We start from the raw sequence: 21,921 nt of genomic DNA on the forward strand, positions 1-21,921 counted from the left end.
GTGCCCATACAACACAACTACACTTACATTTCCTGCAGCTTCACTTACTGAGTGAGAGCCACTACTTCCTTCTCCACCAACAAGCTAATGACAAACGACCACCAAGAAAAGCCTGACTCACCTATAGTTGTTCTGCACAAACAGTTAACAGAGATCTAAATACAACAATATCACAATGTCTCAGAGACAACACAACATCACAGTCAACACAAAGAAGTGAGATAAAGTGGTAGAAACAAGGGAGCAGTATATAGACGCAGAACACATCCCTGAAGAAGAAGCAGCATCGAAATGCCCTGACAAGGAATTCAAAAGAATTATATTTAGGTATCTTCAAAGGATTGAGAGACAGATCAAGGAGAACACTGCCAAAATTAAAGAAAGCACAGACAAAAGCCTAGAACAATTTTGAAATGACAAAATAAATGAAAAATAAGAAATGTTACAAAATCTACAGATAGAAATCCAGAAGATTAATACTGAATTTTCAGAATTAGATAACACATTGAAAAGCCACAGGAGTAGAACTGATGCAATGGAAGACAGAATTAATGAGATTGAAAACAAATACCTGAATACTTCTTTGGAAAGGGATCAATCAGAAAAAAAATCAAAACAAAATGAAGAAAGCCTAAGGTTCATGTGGGATACCATCAAAAGGAATAACTTACATGCCATTGGAATTCCAGAACAGGAAGAGAAAAACAAAACCTCTGAAAAAATTTTCCAAGATTTCCTTGAGGAGAACTTCCCTGATATGATGAAAGATGAGAATATATCCATCCAGGAAGTCCATCAAACCCCAAACAGGATAGACCCCAAAAGAAAATCACCAAGACATATCATCATCAAACTCATCAAAACCAAAGACAAAGATAGACTCCTGAAAGTAGCATGGGCAAAATGTTAAGTTACTTATGAAGGACAACCAATAGAATAAGCTCTGATTTCTCAGCAGAAACCACACAAGCGAGAAGGCAATGGGATGCAATATATAAAACCATGAAAGAGAAAAACTTTCAACCAAGACTTATATAAATTGTCCCTCAAACATGATGGTGAAATAAGAGATTTCCAGATAAGCAGAAACTAAGGGAATTTGTTAAAACCAGACCAACCTTACAAGAGATACTAAAGGGAGTCCTCTGAGCAGAGAACTAATAATAGCAAACAACAACCAACCATTAATACACAAGATGACATAACTCCAAAACCAACACAGATATGGAAGTATCCAAAGTAAAAGAAGCTTAGAGGATTGTAAACAGGGAACCAAAACATCAATTGTCAAATGAGGACAACTACAAACGAAAAGAGGGGGGAAAAAAAAACTGTTTAGTTACAGAACTTCTAAATAGTTAGGAAGTCAAGAGAATTGAAAGATAGAATGGAGTATTTTAAACTCGAGGAGAAAATTATAAATCACAAGCTAACTTCTAGGAAAAATGATAAACCTTCATAACACAATAAAAAAAAAGAAGACGAATAAATATTTAGCAAATACTAAAACAATAGCAACAAAAAAATGATAACAGGATTCACAAACATAATGAGCTCAGCACAGAAAATTATATGGAACAAAGAAACCAGGAACACCACAAAAACATACATAACAAAATGACAGCAAGCAATTCATACTTGTTGATAATTAAACTGAGTGTAAATGGGTTAAATGTACCACTCAAGAGATGGAGAGTTGCAGACTGGATAAGAAAACATAACTCATCAATATGTTGTTTACAAGAGACACACCTTAGAGACAAAGACAAAAATAGACTAAAAATCAAGGGTTGGTAAAAGATATAGCAAGCAAATGGCAACCAAAAAGAGCAGGAGTGGCAACATTAATTTCTGATGAAATTGCCTGTAAGACAAAAACCACCACACAAGCAAAGAAGGGCATTTTATAATGATTAAAGGATCATTTGAACAAGAAGATACAACCATAATAAATATTTATGGACTCAATGAAAGAGCCCCAAAAATACACAAATCAGACTTTAAAAGAGTTGAAATGTCAAATAGATGACCCCACAGTGGTAGTGGGAGACTTTAATGCACCACTTTCAAGGAAAGATAAAACTGGAAAGAAATTAGAAATCAATAATAGGAATATCAACAGAAAAAGAGCAAACACATGGAAACTGAACAACACCCTCCTTAAGAAAGACTGAGTGAGAGAAGAAATAAAAAAATGAAATTAAAAAATTCCTTGAATAAAATGATAATGAAAACACAACATACCAAAATCTTTGGGGCACAACAGTAGCAGTGATCAGAGGCCAATTTATGTCAATAAATACACACATCAAAAAAGAAGAAAGAACCAAAATCAACACTTTAAAGCAACATCTCCAAAACTAGGGGGGGGGGGAACAGCAAGAAAAGCCTACAGTTATCAGAAGAAAGGAAATAATAAAGATTTGAGCAGAAATTATGAAACAGAAAATAAAAGGACAATAGAAAAAAATCAACAAGCAGAAGTTGGGTTTTTTGAAAAGATTAATAAAATCGACAAACCACTGGCAAATTTAATAAAGGAAAAGAGGGAGAAACTACAAGTAACACAAATAACAACAACAAAAAAAATGGGTGACATCACAACACAACCAACTGAAATAAAAAAGGATAATATCAGGATACTATGAAGAACTGTACTCTAACAAATTTGAAAGTCTGGAAGACATGGACAGATTTCTAGAAAAACACTGCTTACCTAAACTAACATAGATGGAGGTGGAAAAGTTGAACAGATCCATAACAAAATAAGAAATTGAACAGGTCATAAAAAAATTACCAACAGCAAAAAAATTTCTGGCTCAGATGGTTTCACCAGAGAATTCTAGCAAATATTCAGAGAGGGACTGACACCAATACTATTTAAATTATTCCAAAACAGAGAAAAGGATGGCATTCTCCCTAATTCATTTTATGAAGCAAGCTTAACCTTGATACCAAAAACCAATAGCCAACATTATTTTCCATAGAGAGACACTGAAACCATTCCTCTTGCAAACAGGAGGAACCAGAAAAGTATGCCCTCTAACACCACTTGTACTCAACATTTTATTGGAAGTCCTAGCCAGGGCAATAAGGCAAGAAAAGGAAATCAAAGGCATCCAAATTGGTAAGGAAGAAATCAAACCATCTCTATTTGCTGATGAGATGATTCTATACCTAGAAAACCCAAGAAACTCAGTAAAAAGTGTACTGGAACTAATTGAGAGATTTAACATTGTGACAGGATACAATATCAACATCCAAAAATCAGTTGGATTCCTCTACACCAGCAAAGAGATTACTGAAAAAGATCAAAGGAAATGAATATTGTTTACAATAGCTACCAAAAAAATTAAAATACTTGGGAATAAATCTTACCAGGGACACAAAAGAAAACCATAAAAAACTAATTCAAGAAACCACAAGAGATCTACATAAATGGAAGGACATACCATGCTCATGGATAGGAAGATTGAACACTGTGAAAATGTCAATTCTACCCAAAGCAATCTATACATTCAATGCAATCTCAATCTAGATCCCATCAATATTCTTAAAGGATGTGTAATAAACAATCACTAACTTTATGTGGAAAGGAAAGAGACCTTGGATAAGCAAAACATTATTGAAGAAGAACAAAGTAGGAGGTCGCACACTCCCAGATCTTAAAACCTACTATATAGCTACAGTAGTCAAAACGGCCTGGTACAATGACAGACACATAGACCAATGGCATATAATTGAGAACCCAGAAATAGATCCATAAACCTATGGTCAGCTGATTTTTGAGAAAGGGCCCAAATCCATTAAATAGGGAAGAGATTTTCTGTTTAACAAATGGTCCTGGCAAAACTGCATCTCTATTTGCAGAAGAATGAAACAAGATCTGTACTTCACACCACATACAAAAAGTAACTCCAGATGGGTCAAATACTTAAATGTGAAACCAAAAACAATAAAGTTCCTCAAGGAAAAGTAGGGGCAAATTTAGGAGGCCTAATATATGGCATAAATAGACTATGAAGTACAACCCAAAATGCACAAACAGCAGAAGAGAAAGTAGATGATCGGTACCTTCTAAAAATTAAATTTTTATGTGCTCCCAAAGACTCTCAAAAAGAGTTAAAAAAGAACCTACAGATTGGGAAAACATATTCAGCAATGAAATATCGGACAAGAGACTTATCTCTAGAATTTATAGAAAACTCCAATACCTCAACAACCAAAAGACAAATAATCCAATTAAAAATGGGGAGAAGACATGAATAGACACTTCACCAAGGAGGATATTCAGGCGGTCAACAAACATATGAAGAAATGCTCAAGATCATTAGCCATTAGAGAGATGAAAAAAAAAAAAAAAAATGAGATACCATTTTGCCCCAGCATTAGTAGCAATGTTCAACAGAATATCAAATGCTGACGAAGATGCGGAGAAAGTGGGATTCTCATACACTGCTGGTGGGACTTTCAAATGATGCAACTACTGTGGAAAGCAATATGGTGATTCTTAAAAAGTTAGAATTACAAATACCATTTGACTCAGCCATTCCATTACTAGATATATATCCAAAAGAAGTGAGAGCCTGGATGAGAACAGATATATGCACACCTATGTTCATCGCAGCACTATTTAAAATAGCCAAAAGGTGGAAACAACCTAGGTATCCATCAACAGAAGAATGGATAAAAATTTATGGTACATACACACAATGGAATAGTGTACAACCCCAAGGAATAATATGTTGTTGTTGTTGCTATGTGCTGTCCAGCTGGACCGACTCATAGCGAACCCTCCTTGGTTTGCCGAAGCAGTATTACTATGGAAGTAGATTACCCAACCTTCCTTCAGAGGAGTGGCTGGTGGGTTTGAACCACCAACCTTCTGGTTAGCAGTCAAGTGCTTTAGGCACTATGCTACCGGAGCTCCCAAGGATAATATGGAATCTGCAAAACACCACATAACATGGATGAACTTGGAGGACATTATGCTGAGTGAAGTAAGTCAATCACAGAACAATACATATCATATTAGTTCATTAGGGTAAAAAGTCAAGGAAAGGATTATCAATGGGAGGAAGTTTTCTTTTTTGGTTACCAGGGGTTCCCTCCCCTGGGAGAGGGAATACTGTTAGATAGGGAGAGATAAGTATTGATTTGGGTGAAGAGAAGGGCTATTTACCAAATATGAGTGATCAACACGGTGGCATTGAGAAAGAGAGAGACATAGAAAGTGCATGGGAGGTACAGACAACAAAGATGAACCCTTTTGCACATACAGTACTCTGTTGTTAGTGAAGGCAAACATTGAACTTCAGGTGGATAGATGGGTGGACAGGCTATTGTTGTTGTTGCTGTTATGTGCCGTCAAGTCTGACCTGACATAGTGACCCCTCCTTGAATTTCTGAGGCAGTATCACTATGGAAGTAGATTGCCCCATCTTCTTTCCAAGGAGTGGCTGGTGGGTTTGAACCGCCAGCCTTCTGGTTAGCAGTCAAGTGCCTTAGGCACTATGCTGCCAGAGCTCCTGGGACAGGCTATTAGGTATGTCTATGCAGTGGGGAGTGTTCCCAAGACAATGTATAGGGTCAGCAGACAATGTTTCTGCAAGTGTATTGGTATGTTCTGTAAGGATTTCCAGGTATATAGTAGAGCTTACAAGGGACAAATTTGTAGTCACTTCTTGGCCATAGTCAGCTACCCCAAGGGAGCAAGTAGTTGGACCTGTGGGCTCGGTACTATAGTTGCAGAGGACATCAAGCTCAATTTACATACTATTCTATACAAAATATTGTTCTATATCTTATTTTGGTGAGCAGTGACTGGGATCTTAAGAGCTGGCAAATGGCCATCTAGATGCAACATTGGCCATGCAATGATGAGGGTTTCTCCTCATCCAGAGCAAAGAAGAATGAAGAAAAACAAATATGGAAATAATTAGTCCAAGTGACTGGTATACTATCCTATGCTCAGGCTATATGACTATGAAAGCGGAAGAAGTAGATGGTGCCCAGCTACCACGGTCAATCACTCAGAGGGGGGATCTATGGAGGAGATCCTGGATAGAGTGGGAAAACAATGCAGAACAAAATTCAAACTCATCTGAAAAAAAGGGGTGGTGGTGGTGGACCAGGTTTGCTGGGCTGATAGAGCCTGATGGAACCACTGAGACTTTGACACCTAGCTGCCCTTCAGGTCTGGAATTGAACTGACCCCTGTAGTTTCCAGCCCAATGAAAGACAGGCCTATGAGCTGAACATTTACCTGAGGTAGATAAACTCCTTGGAGAGAACAATCTTGGGAGAATAGAAGGGCTGTGTATGCACAGGGAGACAGCTTAGGGGGCAGGAGTGCACGGCAGGGAACGACACAGGAAAGAAGTAACTATGGGGAGGAATTGGGAAGGGAGCTATGGAAATTGCAGTCTATGTCATGAGACAAAGTGTATGTGAGCTGCTGTCTGGAAAGTGAATTTGCTCTGTAAACTTTCACCCAAAGCACAATAAAAATAAATAAATAAATAAAATCAGTAAGGGAGCACATCAGGGTTGTATCCTTTCACTATATTTATCCAATCTGTATGCTGAGAAAACAATCCAAGAAGCTGGACGATATGAAGAAGAACACAGCATCAGGATTGGAGGAAGACTCATTAATAACCTGAGATATGCAGATGACACAACTTTGCTTGCTGAAGTGAGGATGATTTGAAGCACTTACTGGTGAAGATTAAAGACTAATCTGCAATATGAGTTATACCTCAACATAAAGAAAGCCAAAATCCTCACAACTGGCCCAATAAGCAGCATCACAATAAATGGAGAAAAGATTGAAGTTGTCAAAGAGTTCATATTACTTGGTTTCACAATCAACACCAGTGGAAGCAGCAGTCAAGGCACCAGATGACATACTGCACTAGGCAAACTGGCTGGAAAAAAACCCTCTTTAGAATGCTACAGAGGAAAGATATCTTTTTGAAGATTAAGGTGCATCTAAAACAAGCCATGGTATTTTCAATCACTTTATATGCATGTGGGAGCTGGACAATGAATACAGAAGACTGAAGAAGAGTAGATGCTTTTGAGTTGTGGTGCTGGTAACAAATACTGATAGTACCATGGATTGCCAAAAGAACTAAGAGATCGGTCCTGGAAGAAGTGCAGCCAGAATGCACTTTGGAAGCAAGAATGGCCAGACTTCATCTCACCTACTTTGGTCATGTTGTCAGAAGGGGCCATTTCTTGGAGAAGGATAGCATGCTTGTAAAGTGGAGGGTCAATGAGAAAGAGGAAGGCCCTCAATGACATGAATTGACAGAGTGGCTGCAATTATGGGCTCAGCAAGGATTGTGATGTTGACAGAAGACTGGCCAGTGTTTTGTTCTGTTTTACATAGGGTTGCTATGGGTTGGAGCCAATTCAATGGCACGTAACAGGAAAAATATAAACAACTTTGCTCATGTTGTCAGAAGGGACCATTCCCTGGACAAGGATATCATGCTTGGTAAAGTAAAGGGTAAATAAAAGAGGGAAAGGCTCTTGATGAGATGGCTTGACACAGTGGCTGCCATGATGGGCTCAGGTATAGCAAGGATTGTGAGGCTGGTACAGGACCAGGCACTGTTTTGTTCTGTTGTACATAGGGTCGCTATGAATTGGAGTCAACTTGATGGCACCTAACAACAACAACAACAACTGGGTTGGATTAGTCACCAATCTTCAGATTATTAAAGTGTCTAACAGGTTTCAATAATAGAGCAAGAAATATAGAAAGACTGAGGGAACACAGCCAGGTGAAGATGCATTGACACACCAAAGAACACCTAGGACTATAGGAAGCTGAGAGAAAAAAGAAAGGTTCTTTCTCTAGAGCCTTCAAAGAGAACATCATCCTGCTGACACCCTGAATTCATATTACTAGCCTCCAGAATTGTAAGAAAATAAATTTCTATTGTTATAAGCTATCTAGTTTGTAATGCTTTGTTATGGTAATTCTAGGAAACAATTTGATGATATAGCAAGTTGTTTTGGGGTCTTTCCTGTACTCCTGAAGATCCATGGAAAATGGGACCAGACCATTGTGATTCACAGGATTTCTAGTGGCTGACTTTTAGAAGTAGATCAGTAGGTCTGTCTTCCTAAGGAAACTAATTTAAAAAACAAAACAAAACACTGCCATTGAGTTAATTCCAACTCAGCAAACTCCTTTGGGTTACTGAGGCAGTAAATCTTCATGGAAATAAAGTCTTACTTCTCCAAAGTGGCTGGTGGGTTTGAACTGCCAACATTCTGGTTAGCTGTCAAAATGCCTTAGGTGCTATGACACCAGAGCACCTCTATTTTACCTTTAAATTATCAGTCTTCTAACTAATGATATCTGAAGGCTAACTTCAATAGTTCATAGAATAGAAAGCTCCTCTGTCTTCCTGAAGTCTCTGTATCCACATATTCTCTGTCAATTCATTCTCTCTTCAGATAGTAGCCTGCTTATCATTTTGAGTTGATGGACTGAGAAATTTCAAACTGGCTTTTCCACTTGGAAATATTACTTGAAAGAGACCCATATTTTGTTTGTCTATAGCATTTCTTTCAGAAGCAAGATTTGGCAATCCTACTTCTGTAGTGATACTGCCTCAGTAACCCAAGGAGGGGTTGCTACGAGTCGGGGCCCACTCGACAGCACATAACAACAACATAGCATTTCTTATGCAAGAACATTAAGATTAACAGAAGTTTTAGTCAAGCGATTGCCAGTATTTTTTGAGCTGAAAAAGCAATTTTTCTTAAATAAAGGTATGTTGTTGTTGTTATATGCAAGTCCCTGGTGTATTCTGTATCATTTGTTAATACTACAATTTCAGTGTGTCAAGTTCTCTTCCATCTTCCCTTTCCATTGTTTAGCTTTCTCATGCATATGAGGTGATTGAAAATACCCTATGCTAGTGACTCATAACATTGTTGTGAATGGGTAGACATGGTATTGGACTTCACAGAGTCAACAGTTTAGAGAGAGAGATAACCAAATATAAAGTATAAATATATAACTAAAATCTGTGTAAGTGTATTTAGAATAAGTGCCAAACTGTACTATGAGACCATATGGCAAGAAAATATAACCTAGAAAACAGAATTATAGAAGGTTTCCCTGAGGAGGTGATATTTAAGCCGCCTTTTGTCAGTAGTAAAAAGGCTGTCAAGAATAAGACAGTAAAAATTCCAAAGAGGGTTGCCCACTAGGTCATTGCTAAGATATAGATTCAGGTAGGGTATAGGCAGAAGCCAAGTTTTTTAAAATTGAAGCATAAAAATACACCATTACAGCAGTAAAGATAATTTGATACCAAATCAGAGAACAAGGTTGTTGTTGTTGTTGTTATGTGCCGTCGAGCCGGACCCGACTCATAGCAACCCTTCCTGGGTTTCTGAGGCAGTATCACTATGGAAGTAGATTGCCAAATCTTCCTTCCGAGGAGTGGCTGGTGGGTTTGAACTGTCAGCCCTCTGGTTAACAGTCACTTTAGGCACTATGCTACCAGAGTTCCCGAGAACAAGGTTAGTATAACTTAAATTTACTTGTTCTTGATCCCCTGACTTCCCATAATCACTTCACAACTCCATTTCCAGCCAGCATAAGGTGAAGACTGATCAGGGATACTAAGAAATATCTGAATTAAGAAGCTCCAGCTATAGAAAGATGAGGGCTGCAAAATCTAGGATCTAAGGAAAATAAAATATAAAAGTAAAAAAACAAAACCAAACAAACAAAAAAAAAACCTTTATTTGGCTACAACCCATGGAATGAGATATTGAGAGTGTCTCATTATTCCAATCAATTTTTAAAAAATCAGTAAATATATATTTAGTGGCTGTTACATGTAGGTTCCCAATCTTCCTTCCAAAGAGTGCCTGGTGGGTTTGAACTGTTAACCTTCTGGTGAGCAATCAAATGTCTTAAGCACCACATCACCAGAGCTCCTTTTGTTTTTACTATGTGTCTGAGTTTGCAATCTTCTGTGGATGCAAAAATGAACATGTTGAAGGTAGTATACTGAGATGCTCACATTCTAGTTTCAGACACAATGAATACAATAAACTCTGAAGCATGATGCTTTAGTGGTGGGTTTTAAGAGAGCACACAGAAGGGAAAGTCATCCTGACTGGGGGAGTCAAGAAGAACTGGAGAAAGTAATGTTTAAATTGATGATTGCAAGAATCACTAAGGAGAATGTATAGCATGAAAAGAAAACAGTGTTAAAGAGAAGATCTTGATAAATAAGGGAAAATTGGTTTTATGATATTGATAGAGGAAAGGAAGCTCAAAAGAGAGCCAATGGAGTATTGTCCGTAAACGACACACATACACACAGGGTTATTACAGAAAACAAAACAAGAGATGTCTTCAATAACAAAGAAACTGTCAACTATGTAAAAAGTAGCAAATTGATATTAATTCCTCAATGACAAGTATTCTTTGAATTCGGCAAATTTTTGTCATTTTTTTTTTGTCATCTTGTCAAAAGCAATGATAATATGCAGTCCAACAAAATTCTTTACTGCCATATAGGTTTTAGAACATTTGAGGAAAGGTTCTCTGTATTTTAGTTTCATTGATTAAAGTCAATGTACTCAGTATGCAAACCAGCTTAGTCCTAAAAACTCAGAGCCCAAGAGTCAAGCATGGTGCTATTGATTTGCAAGGTGGTGTGATGTCTAGCCTCCATAAGTGCATTTCAACTGAGATCCTGCCATTTCCATGATGCCTGAGACTCTAATATACATGGTCTTTCATAATCTTGGAAGGGGAATCCTCCAAACCTTTCCATATGTATATTTTTACTTTCTCTATTTTTTCCTTTCTAAGACAATTTCCTAGAATTCTATAATTGTTACAAACAAAACCTACTGTTGTTATGTGCCGTTGAATTGTCTATGGCTCATAGTGACCCCACCTTGAGTTTCCAAGGAAATATCTCTACGGAAATAATAGATTGCCCAATCTTCCTTCCAAGGAGTGGCTGATGGGCTTGAACCGCCAACCTTCTGGTTAGCGGTCAAGTGTCTTAAGCCCTACATCATCAGAACTCCTCAAACAAAACCTAGGAGAAGATTTACCTTTTCATAGCCAAGGATACCTCCTTTAGACCAGGGGAGTTTGTAGCCCTTGTGTCTAGTTAAAATCACATTGACTCCTTCTTGGAATCAAAATGGAAAAATATTTATAGTAGCCAAGGAAAAATCCAAGTTAATGTCTTAATAAATTATGCTGACATAGTAGACACTCTTCAGGAAAATTTCATCCTTTCTCTATAATTTACACAGTTTTCCTTTCCTTTTCTATAGAATTTAATATCAATTTGGTACTTTTATTTATTTATATTAAAAGTATACTAAAGATTATCCAACTTTATATTTTGCATTTCATCCCCTTTAAAGTTTATATTTCTTTAGTAATTTATTTTTGTACTCTGAACTCTCCCTAAATTTTCTATCTTGCTATGAAAATTAGTTATGAATAGTTCTTGTGCACTGAAAGCACTAACAAATTGAAAGAAATAATGCATGGATTGAGTCCAGTTTTATCTTCACCCAAATTAGTTAACTATGTAGACAATTTGAATGAAAAGGACATAGAGACTTGATATTTTTAACTGTAATGGAAGAAGCAACTGCCATCACTTTAGGAAATTTATTTAAATGCAGTCTCTGAGGGAGTTAGATACACTCATTACCATAAAGAAGATTTTTCTTGTGTGTACTAAAGCCTTAAATATGAGTCATCTCTCCTGAACTTTCTTCTTTAGTTTATTTGTCTGTATTGCTCTTCTCACCAGTAGCTAAGCTTATGGAAGAAGGCATTTTTGAGATGTATAATTTCCCTTTTTCTCTCTGGACTCAGGGATGCGACTAGACATTGCATAAATTCACTCAGATATCTGTTCACCTGCAATATTATGTTCAATTCTTTTGGTTTATAGTAATAGCAATACAAGCCCATTCTCTGCAATTTAGTTGCCATAAAATAGGTCTGAACACACTGCAATAATTTGAATAAAAATTTATAGCAACCAGAAAATCATTTACAACTTTTATATCTATTTTGTTTGATGTGCAAAATATCTCTCATTTTCCAAACTGAATCATTTACCAGCATTAAAAAAATCATATTTCACTTGAAACAATCTGAAAATTTAAGTTATTGTTGAAAACTGAAGCTTGGCACAGTGTTTTGGCAAATGTAGGGTAGGGTATGGCAAGAGTCAGCTGAAGCCAAGTAGCTCTATTCAGATAGAGCACTGCCATGCTGCCTGCTTCAGATGGTGATTGACTTAGCCATCATGGACATTTGAGTTTATAATCCTGGTCTATGCAACTGATTTCTGATACAGAGATTTTTATTTCTAAACTACTTTATTATCAAACTGATGCCTTTGTAACAAGAGAAACCAACAATGAAAATGGGTTTTCAGTCTGAAGTGGAGCTAAACCATCTGTAATCCACCATTTTCATCTCTTCTCAATAATCCTCATTAAACCTCTGAGATATCCCATGATATCTTCAGGTGTTTGTCTTTCTTGGAGTTCTCCAGAAGAACAAAACCAGTGTTCTGGTTACCTAGTGCCACTGTGACAGGAATATACCACAAATGGGATGGCTTGAACAAACAAGAGTTTATTCTCTTACAGTTTGGAGGCTTTAAGTCCAAGTTCAAAGTGCCAGGTTTTAGGGGCTGGGTGAAAGCCCCTCAACCTTGAGGTTCAGCTCTGCCTCCTGCTCCCAGCCCACTGGAGCTAGAGGCTTTTCTTCACTCAGATAGGTGCTGGCTGCTGAGGCTGAGAAGCCCAAGATTCACAAATAAAAAGACACAGTCTCAATGTTACCAAACCACATGGCAGGCCATTAATTTAAGTCCATTGTAATTCCCTAGGTTGGCAGACCATGGCAGGCTGCTGAACAACAAAAACACGGCTACATGCAGAGTCCAAGCATGCCATTGGCTAGAGAACATTCCCAAGGTTTCTCCTTAAATACAGGAAGCAGACCACATCCCAAAGGCTGCTACTCAGCTGCTATGGTAGATCCCACCATGGAGTTGATTGCCATCTCATCATGGGAAATAACTACCACCAGCTGTCCAGCCACTCAACCAGGCCTAGCCAAGTTGACACACAAATATAACTACCACAACCAGTAAGATGTGTATATATAGGGAGAGTTGTTGTTATGTGCCATGGAGTTGGACCTGACTCATAGTGACCCCTCCTTGGGTTTCTGGGGCAGTATCACTATGGAAGTAGATTGCCCAACCTTCCTTCTGAGGAGTGGCTGGTGGCTTTGAACCGCCAGCCTTCTGGTTAGCAATATAGGAAGAGGGAGGGAGAAAGAGAGAGAGAGAGAGAGAGAATGAATGAATAACTTCCGGAAACGGCTCATGCAATTTTGGGTGCTGGCTAGTCCCAAAAACGTATGTCAAGCAGGAGGAAGGAGAACAAATCTGGCTGAAGAGATTGTGGAGGGCTGACAAATTTAAAATCTGGAGATGAGGTGCCATATTGGAGGCTTTTGCAGGCTTGTGTTCAGGGTGACAAGAAAAGTGTAAGGTTGAAAGAGAGACCAAGCTCCACCAGAACATCTATTTATATTCTGGAGGACCACCACACAACCAAGTAAATTCCCCTTTCAAATGATTGGTTGATGACATCATGGAAAGTGATTACATTACATTATGGAACAACAAGCAGTCCAGTGTCTGCCAAACCACTGAGAATAACAGTCTAGTCAATTACGTAGATATAATTAACTCAGTGTCCAAACCTTCCGTTGTATGCCTATTGGTAGGCATACAGATTAAAGATATAATGACCATTTTCTGTTCCATAATTTGTTTGGAAAAATATCCAAGGATCCTTAAATTATGTTTTAATTGTGATTTGTATGAAAAATACTATTTTTCTAACCTCTAACAGGTCTTGGCATATATATAGTAACTTTTTCTTTTAGTACACAGCAGTAGAAAAGCTCTGGTGGTGTAGAGAAGCCTAAGGCATTTGACTGCTAACCAGAAGGCTGGCAGTTCAAACTCACCATCCACTCCTTGGAAGGAAGACTGGGCAATCTACTTCCGCAGAGATATCACCTCAGAAACCCAAGGAGGGCTTGCTATGAGTTGGGATTTACTCCATGGCAGTGAGTTTGGGATTTTTTTTTTTTTTTTTTTGAGAGAAGAGTTATTTTTGCTCTTTCTCATTTTATCTGGTGTATAGCTCAATATTTGCAATTTTGCCTATAGTGCAAATAATTGAGCTAAGTAAGATACATCTAACGAGAAATACTGTGCCTTCTTATTTACTCACATGTTGGGTTGTTTCCTACCATCCTAAATAGATTTTGCTCTTCCAGTTCAAAGAGAAATGGTTCTGTAATTCCATATAAAATGCTTTGGTTGTGTACAAGACAAACCTATTTTGTCCAAGGTCACTGCAGAGAATTTACATTGAAAATGTGGACACAAAAATAATTGAAAAGAACATTCTGAGTCTTTTAATTCTCCATGTTATTGTTGTTGTTATGTGCCGTCAAGTCGGACTCGACTCATAGCAACCCCTCCTTGGGTTTCCCAAGCAGTATCACTACGGAAGTAGATTGCCCGATCTTCCTTCTGAGGAGTGGCTAATTTAGTCTCCATAGTTTATTTATTTATGTCTTATAGTAATTTAAATTATATATCAGTACAGCAGTGCTACAAACCCATAACTTTAAATGTTTTTCTCAATTTCTATATTTTGAAATTCTCTTCACTTGTTTTTAATTGATATAATGTAGGAGGGCTATATATTTTAATGTTTGTATTCTGAGATTTTTGGAGAAAAGGAGGTATGACAGGTCTAGCAATCACATAAGATTAGCATATAAGAATGTGCATTTACCAGGGTTTGGCCTTTTTGTAACCTTGCAATATCTGAAATCCCTTTTTCCCTCTGTCTTTGGCCAAGAGAGCAGATGGATAATTATACTTCTCAAAAGATAAATTAAAGAAAGAATTTGAGACCAACTGGGCTATTGAAATATAGTGCTAATGGGAGGTTGTGGAGAAATGGCCAAATAAGAGTCTCAAATGACCTTATTTTCCTCCTGGTGACAGTGCTTTCCAGATTAAAAGCTGTTTTCTTTTATTGAAATAGAATAGTGCCAAACATTGAACCTTCTTTGTAAGACATACATCAAAAGGGAAAATATTTCACCACAATGACATGACCTGACATTTTAAAGCAGATAACAAATGACATCTTGTCAATGGCACCAATTTATTATTCCCTCTCTTGTACCTAGGTGCCACAGCAGGATACACATTTCTTTTAATCATGGGGCTGTGTTAAACAAATTTTTACCAGCAGAGACTATAAAATGCCCCTCATCTCTTCCAAGCATTCTGACCTCTCTGCTGTCCCTACTGTAGCATATAAAGACAAAGCCTATGCTAAATTTTTCATCATTTTATTCAATTTCAGATCCAATTATGTTAGAGTCTTCCATTACTTACATGGGGGTTTATGCTTTACCACGAATTGCCACACATTAATCAGACTCTTTTCATCCAGCAGACACCAGTGCTAAATCACATTACTCAAAAAAAAAAAAAAAAGAAAAAAGAACATGAAATAGATGCAAACATATAAGGAGGGCGCTCCTTTTGTAAAACTGTAATAGGAAATGACTTGCCCGGGTAGCCATCCCATGGAGTGCAAAAGAGTCACAATGTGAATTGTGTTTTTCATGTGTTCTACCACTCTTTCCCAGAAGAACCCTCTGCTCTCACTTACTTTCATATCTCTCTGCCAGTTTATTTCATAGAATGTACTACTTTGAACACTGCTCTGGGCAATGACTTTCTAGTTGAACTGTTGTAACTAATCGGCTGTAAGCTGAAAAATGACCAGCTTGACACTCATTCAGCCCTTTCAGCAATGAACACTTTCCTTTATTCAACATTCTCTTATACACACATACAGGACCAAGACCTAGGAGGCTGAATATTTCTGCCTTATAATATTAAAACTGTGTACTTGAGAAAATTAAAAAGATTTTACTGCTAAGTAATCTTAACATTATTTGATATTAATAATATTATTTGATATTCATAACATTTTCACTGGCTAATTCTTTGAGAAGTGGATGGCCCCTTTATTCTGAGTTTGTCTTCAACTAGAAGCACTGCTGAAAACTATCCACCATGGGTGACCCTACTGATATTAGAAAAACTGGTAGCATAGCCTCTAGCTTCAGAGTAACATGCAAGCCAGCACAGTATGACAAACTGACAGACAAGTGGTGGTGCATGTCCTTAATAGTATTTTAAATTATATTTAGGTTGTAGCTTCAGACACCATCATGAAGATAAGTTGCTTATGGTTTCAGAAGGCATGTTTGAACAGTTAAATCAATTTCATATGTAAAAACTGATGGAAAGGATCAGAATTATTTTCCCCTACACAGTAAGGAATATAGCTCCCAATCTTCCTTCTCAGGAGTGGCTGGTGGGGTTTGAACTGTCAGCTTTCTGGTTAGCAGTCAAATGCCTTAGGCACTACACCACCAGAGCTCCCACACAATATGGAATATAGCTTATAGTTCAACATAGTCATAGGTTTAAAGATCACTTTTACAGCTTTGTAATTACATGTCTGGGCAAGACACATAGGCTTTTTAAGTTTCGCTTTGCTCCTTTACAAAAGACCAGATTTTGTTGAGTCACTTTCAACTCATAATAACCCCATGTGTCTCAGAGTAGAAATGAACTCCACAGAGTTTTCATAGCTGTGATCTTTCAGAAATGGATCACCACGCCTTTCTTCTGAGGCATCTCTGGATGGATTTGAACCACCTACACCTCAGTTAGTAGCTCAGCATTTAATTTATACCACTCATAAATTCCTTTTTACAAATGAGGGATAATATTATTAGCTAACCCATAGCAACTGACTTGATGGAAACTAAAAAAACAATACCTCACAGAATTAGAAAAGATCAAATAAACTAATGCCTGTAAATCACCAGCACAGTGATTGACAAATGTTGTTGTGACTTACCATGTGAGTTGATTGTGGCTCCTGGTGACCTTGGATGTAGAGCAGAAATGTTCCGTAGAGTTTTGAAGGCTGTGATTTTTCAGAAGCAGATGCCCGGCGTGTCTTCTGAGGTGTCTCAGGGTGGTTCAAACTGCCAATTGGTTGGTAATCAAGCACTTAACTATTTGTACCACTCAGGGACACATGCTAAGCACTAGATAAATGTTAGTTTTTACTGTTATCATTGTGAAACTGTAAGATATACCTAGAAGAGAGAAACAAACAAAAATTTTTAACTCTAATTTTGACTTTTTGCAAGGCTGATTGAGGGAAATAAACTCAATAAATGTAAATTCAGATTGAAAGTATTCAGTTTTGTTACTGAAAGTATCACAGTTTCCGTAAGAATGACTTACTGTACTGTGATCATCTAAAGGTAATTCCACAAGTAAACATCTTTCTGGTATTCTTTGCTTTGAGCCAAGATTCATCTGACATCAGCAATGATATCCCTTGCTCTGCATCCTCTTCTGAATCCAGATTACATTTCTGGAATTTCCTTGTCAATATACTGCTGCAACCATTTTTTGAATTATCTCCATCAAGATTTTACTTGCGTGGATATTAATGATATTTTTCGATGATTTCCACATTCTGTGGGATCACCTCTCTTTGGAATGGGTACAAAAATGGATCTCTTCCTGTTAGTTGACCAGGTAGCTGTCTTCCAAATCTGGCATAGTTGAATGAGTGCCTCCAGTACAGCGTCCATTTGTTGGAACATCTCAATGGGATCCCATCAATTCCTAAAGCCTTGTTTTTTGCCATCTTCTTCAGTGTAGCTTTGACTTCTTCCTTCAATACTATTGATTCTTGATTATTTGCCACCTCCTGAAATGGATGAACCTCAACCTATTATTTTTGGTACAGTGACTCTGTGCATTCTTTCCATCTTCTTTTGATGCTTCTTTCATCATGTAATATTTTTCCCATAAAATCTTTCAATAGTGCAACTCGAAGCTTAAATTTTCTCTTCAGTTCTTGCAGCTTGAGAAATGCCAAGCATGTTCTTCCCTTCTGGTTTTCTAACTGCAGGTCTTTGCACATTTGACTGTAATAATTGACTGTCCTCTCGAGCTGCTCTTTGAAATCTTCTGTTCAGCTCTTTTATCTTGTCATTTCTTCTATTTGATTTAGCTACTGTCCATTCAAGGGCATTTTGGTCTTTCCTTCTTTTTCTGTCTTCTTAGTGATCTTTTGCTTTCTTCATGGATGATGTTCTTGATGTCATCCCACAATTCCTCTGTGTTTTGGTCATAGGTGTTCAATACATCAAATCTATTTTTTAGATGGTCTCTAAATTCAAAATGAATATATACAAGATCATTTATTGGCTCTCATTTGTTGTTTTATTGTCTTCCACTTCAACTTGAACTTGCATATGATCAGTTGATGGTCTCTTCCACAATCAGCTCCTGGCCTTGTTTTGGCCAAAGATATTGAGCTCTTCCATCACCTCTTGCCACAGATGTAGTCAATCTGACTCCTGGGCACTCTGTCTGGTGAAGCCCATTTTTATAGCAGCCATTTGTGTTGTTGAAAAAAGGTATTTGTAATGAATAAGTCATTGGTCTTTCAAAATTCTATCATGTGATTTCTTCATGTTATTTCTAACATAAAGGCCAGTTTTCCAACTACCAGTGATTCTTGTTTGTTTCCAACTTTTGCATTCCAATTACCATTGATAATCAGCACATCTTGATCGCATGTTCAGTCAATTTCAGATTGCAGAAGTTGGTAAAAATCTTCAATTTCCTCATCTTTGGCTTTGGTGGTTGTTGCATACATTTGAATAATAGTAGTATTAATTGGCTTTCCTTGTAGGTTTATGGATATTATCTTATCATTGACATCATTGTACTTCAGGATAGATCTTGAAACATTCTTTGTGATGATGAATGCCACATCACTCCTCTTCAATTTGTCATTGCTGGCATAGTAGATCATATGGTTATCTGATTCAAAATGGCCAAAAATGGTCCATTTCAGCTTACTAATCCCTAGGATATTAATCTTTATGTGTTGCATTTCAGTTTTGACAACTTCAAATTTTCCTAGATTCATACTTCATACATTCCACTTTCTGATTATTAGTGGATGTTTACAGCTATTTCTCCTCAGTTTGACTATTTATACACAAAGAATTTTTAAGCATATTAAAAGTTGTACATGAATGTTCCTAATAATTTTTTTTATTCAACTCATCATTTCTCTAGAAATTTTTACACATATATTTATGTGCATTTATATTATTTCAGGATATTTTTATGTGTTGTTATTAACTGTTGCTTTCAGATAGTGAAAATGATATATCAGAGCTAATAGGAATTCCCTACCATTCCTCTGTCAGTTTGTTGTTCTGTGGTGACTTGCATGTTGCTGTGAAACATTGGGAACATCTGCTGCAAAAGGTCTCTTTAAACTTTTTGAGAGCAAGGATATTACTTTGAAGACTAAAGAATGCCTGACCTACATCTTGGTATTTTCAATAGCTTCATATGTATGTATGAGCTGAGCAATGAATAAATAAGACCAAAGAAGAATTGATGCATTTGAATTGTGGTATTGGCAAAGAATATAGAATATACCATGGACTGTCAGAAAAATGAACAAATCAGTCTTGAAAGAAGCATATGTGGATTGCTCCTTAGAAGAAAGAATGGCCAGACCTTGTCTTACGTACTTTGGTCATGTTGTCAGAAGGGACCAGTCCCTGGAGGAAGATATCATGCTTGGTAAAGCAGAGGGTCAGCAAAAAGGGAAGACCCTCAATGAAATGGATTGACACAATGGCTGCAAAGATGGTATCTAGCATAGTAAGGATTGTGAAGATGGCATAGGACCAGATATTATTTAGTTCTGTTGAACATAGGGTCTCTATGGGTCAGAACAAACTTGACAGCACCTAAGAACAACAATAATGAGTCAACATAGACAAAGACTGTAGGAATAAAAGATGTAGTTGAACTTTAACCAAGACATATATTTTTTGAACTTCATCAACTTGTACTTTACCCTCAATAGAGAAATACGAGAACAAATTTCTTCATTTTTTTTCTAAAAGGGAACTTCTACCAATTGCAGAGATATGATCATTTTTCTTGGCTTTTGTAACTTAGATTAGTTTTTAAATTCATCTCTATTTTTTACTTACTAAATCCAGTTATGTCCGTTTTCTTTCTTTCTCATATTTTTCATTCCTACTGAAAGGAAGGCAATACTGTTCCATAAAACATCACATATCATCCCTAGGGATTTATACAATTAGAGTTAGTCTCCAACTTATGGATGGGGTTCTGTTCTAAGGATTGTAATAAGGCAGTTCTGATGTAAACTGAAAATCTCTTTTTTTCATTAGTTTTTATTTTTATTGCAGTTTATTTGAGTATCTTTGTAAATCAGTTTTTTTTTTTTTTTTTTTTGTCTGGTTTTCTAACTGCAGGTCTTTGCAATACTACTCAAATTTTACAGATAAGATTATATCAACAAATTATGCACTATAGCATTAAATGTAGTATCTATTACTAATGATAAAAATCACAAAAAACAGAAACAAAATGACCAGTTGTAAGTGAAGTTCGAAACAATTCAAATTTGTAATAGATTGAGGACTACTTTTATAGAGGACATGGTGGTCCATTTTGGAGAAGAACATTAGAAGAAAGCTGAGTACAGTGAGCTGATTTATCAGGCTAGCACAGAGAATTTGGGGTGAGTGACTAGCAGCAAAGTGGGTACAGCCTTGAATGGGTGGGTACAGACTAATGAGTGTGGATTTTACACTAAAGACAATTGAAATATTTTTATTAGCATGTTGTTGTTGTTATGGGCCGTCAAGTCAGACCCGACTCATAGTGACCCCTCTTTAGGTTTCTGAGGCTGTATCACTACAGAAGTAGATTACCCCATCTTCCTTCTGAGGAGTGGCTGATGGGTTTGAACCACCAGCCTTCTGGTTAGCAGTCAAATGCCTTAAGCACTATGCTACCAGAGCTCCCTTTGTTAGCATAGTCACATACAAAGAATTTTGCTTTTAGTTGAGTTTAAGTGAAAGGGACTGGAGAGAAATCAAATTAGAAAAAAGAAAATGGCATTTATTCAAAATCTTTTGTGATTTTATTTCACTAAATGTTACTGAACTAGATGAGAAAGATATAAACATTAATAGATGATAGGCCTTTATCTCCAGTAAATCACAGGTTAATGTACAGGAATATCTGTAATAGTGACATACATAAAAATCCTGAAAAAACTCTTGATGTTGCAAATTGCATATTAAAAGTAATAGGACTTAAAGGAAAAATAGGATTGTACAGATGGTTCAAAGTCAATGGAATTTTGCAACCAGATGCCTAACAAAAGCAACAAAAATCTTAATAAAAGCAGGAGCACAGATATAGCTCCATTAACATTTGCACTCAGTAACAAAGTCAGGTTTTGAGGGAAGATGCTTTATTCCTTTGTGGACATGTTGAAATTAAAGTGCCTGTGGGAGAGTAAAATGAAGAAACACATCTGAATAATATAATTAAGAATGTTAAAGGTAGGACTGGAGCTCAGAGAATGTTCAAGAATGAAAATATAGAGAGTTCTGGCAAGATGGCAGACTAGGCACAAGGACTGCACAGACGCTCTTCAACAAAGAAAAGGGAAGCCAATTAACACATACACAGAAGATAATATTGGACCCCTGAGCCTTGAAGGGAAGGATACAAAAGTGGACTAAACCTCAACTAGCAGAAGAATTTGCGTGAAAATACCAAAAAAGGAGACACACAGAGCTGTGGTCTGGCAGCG

This window comes from Orycteropus afer, unplaced genomic scaffold, assembly GCF_000298275.1.
Source record: "Orycteropus afer afer isolate SDZICR_OR568_19922 unplaced genomic scaffold, OryAfe1.0 scaffold00159, whole genome shotgun sequence".
Classification (NCBI taxonomy): Eukaryota; Metazoa; Chordata; class Mammalia; order Tubulidentata; family Orycteropodidae; genus Orycteropus; species Orycteropus afer.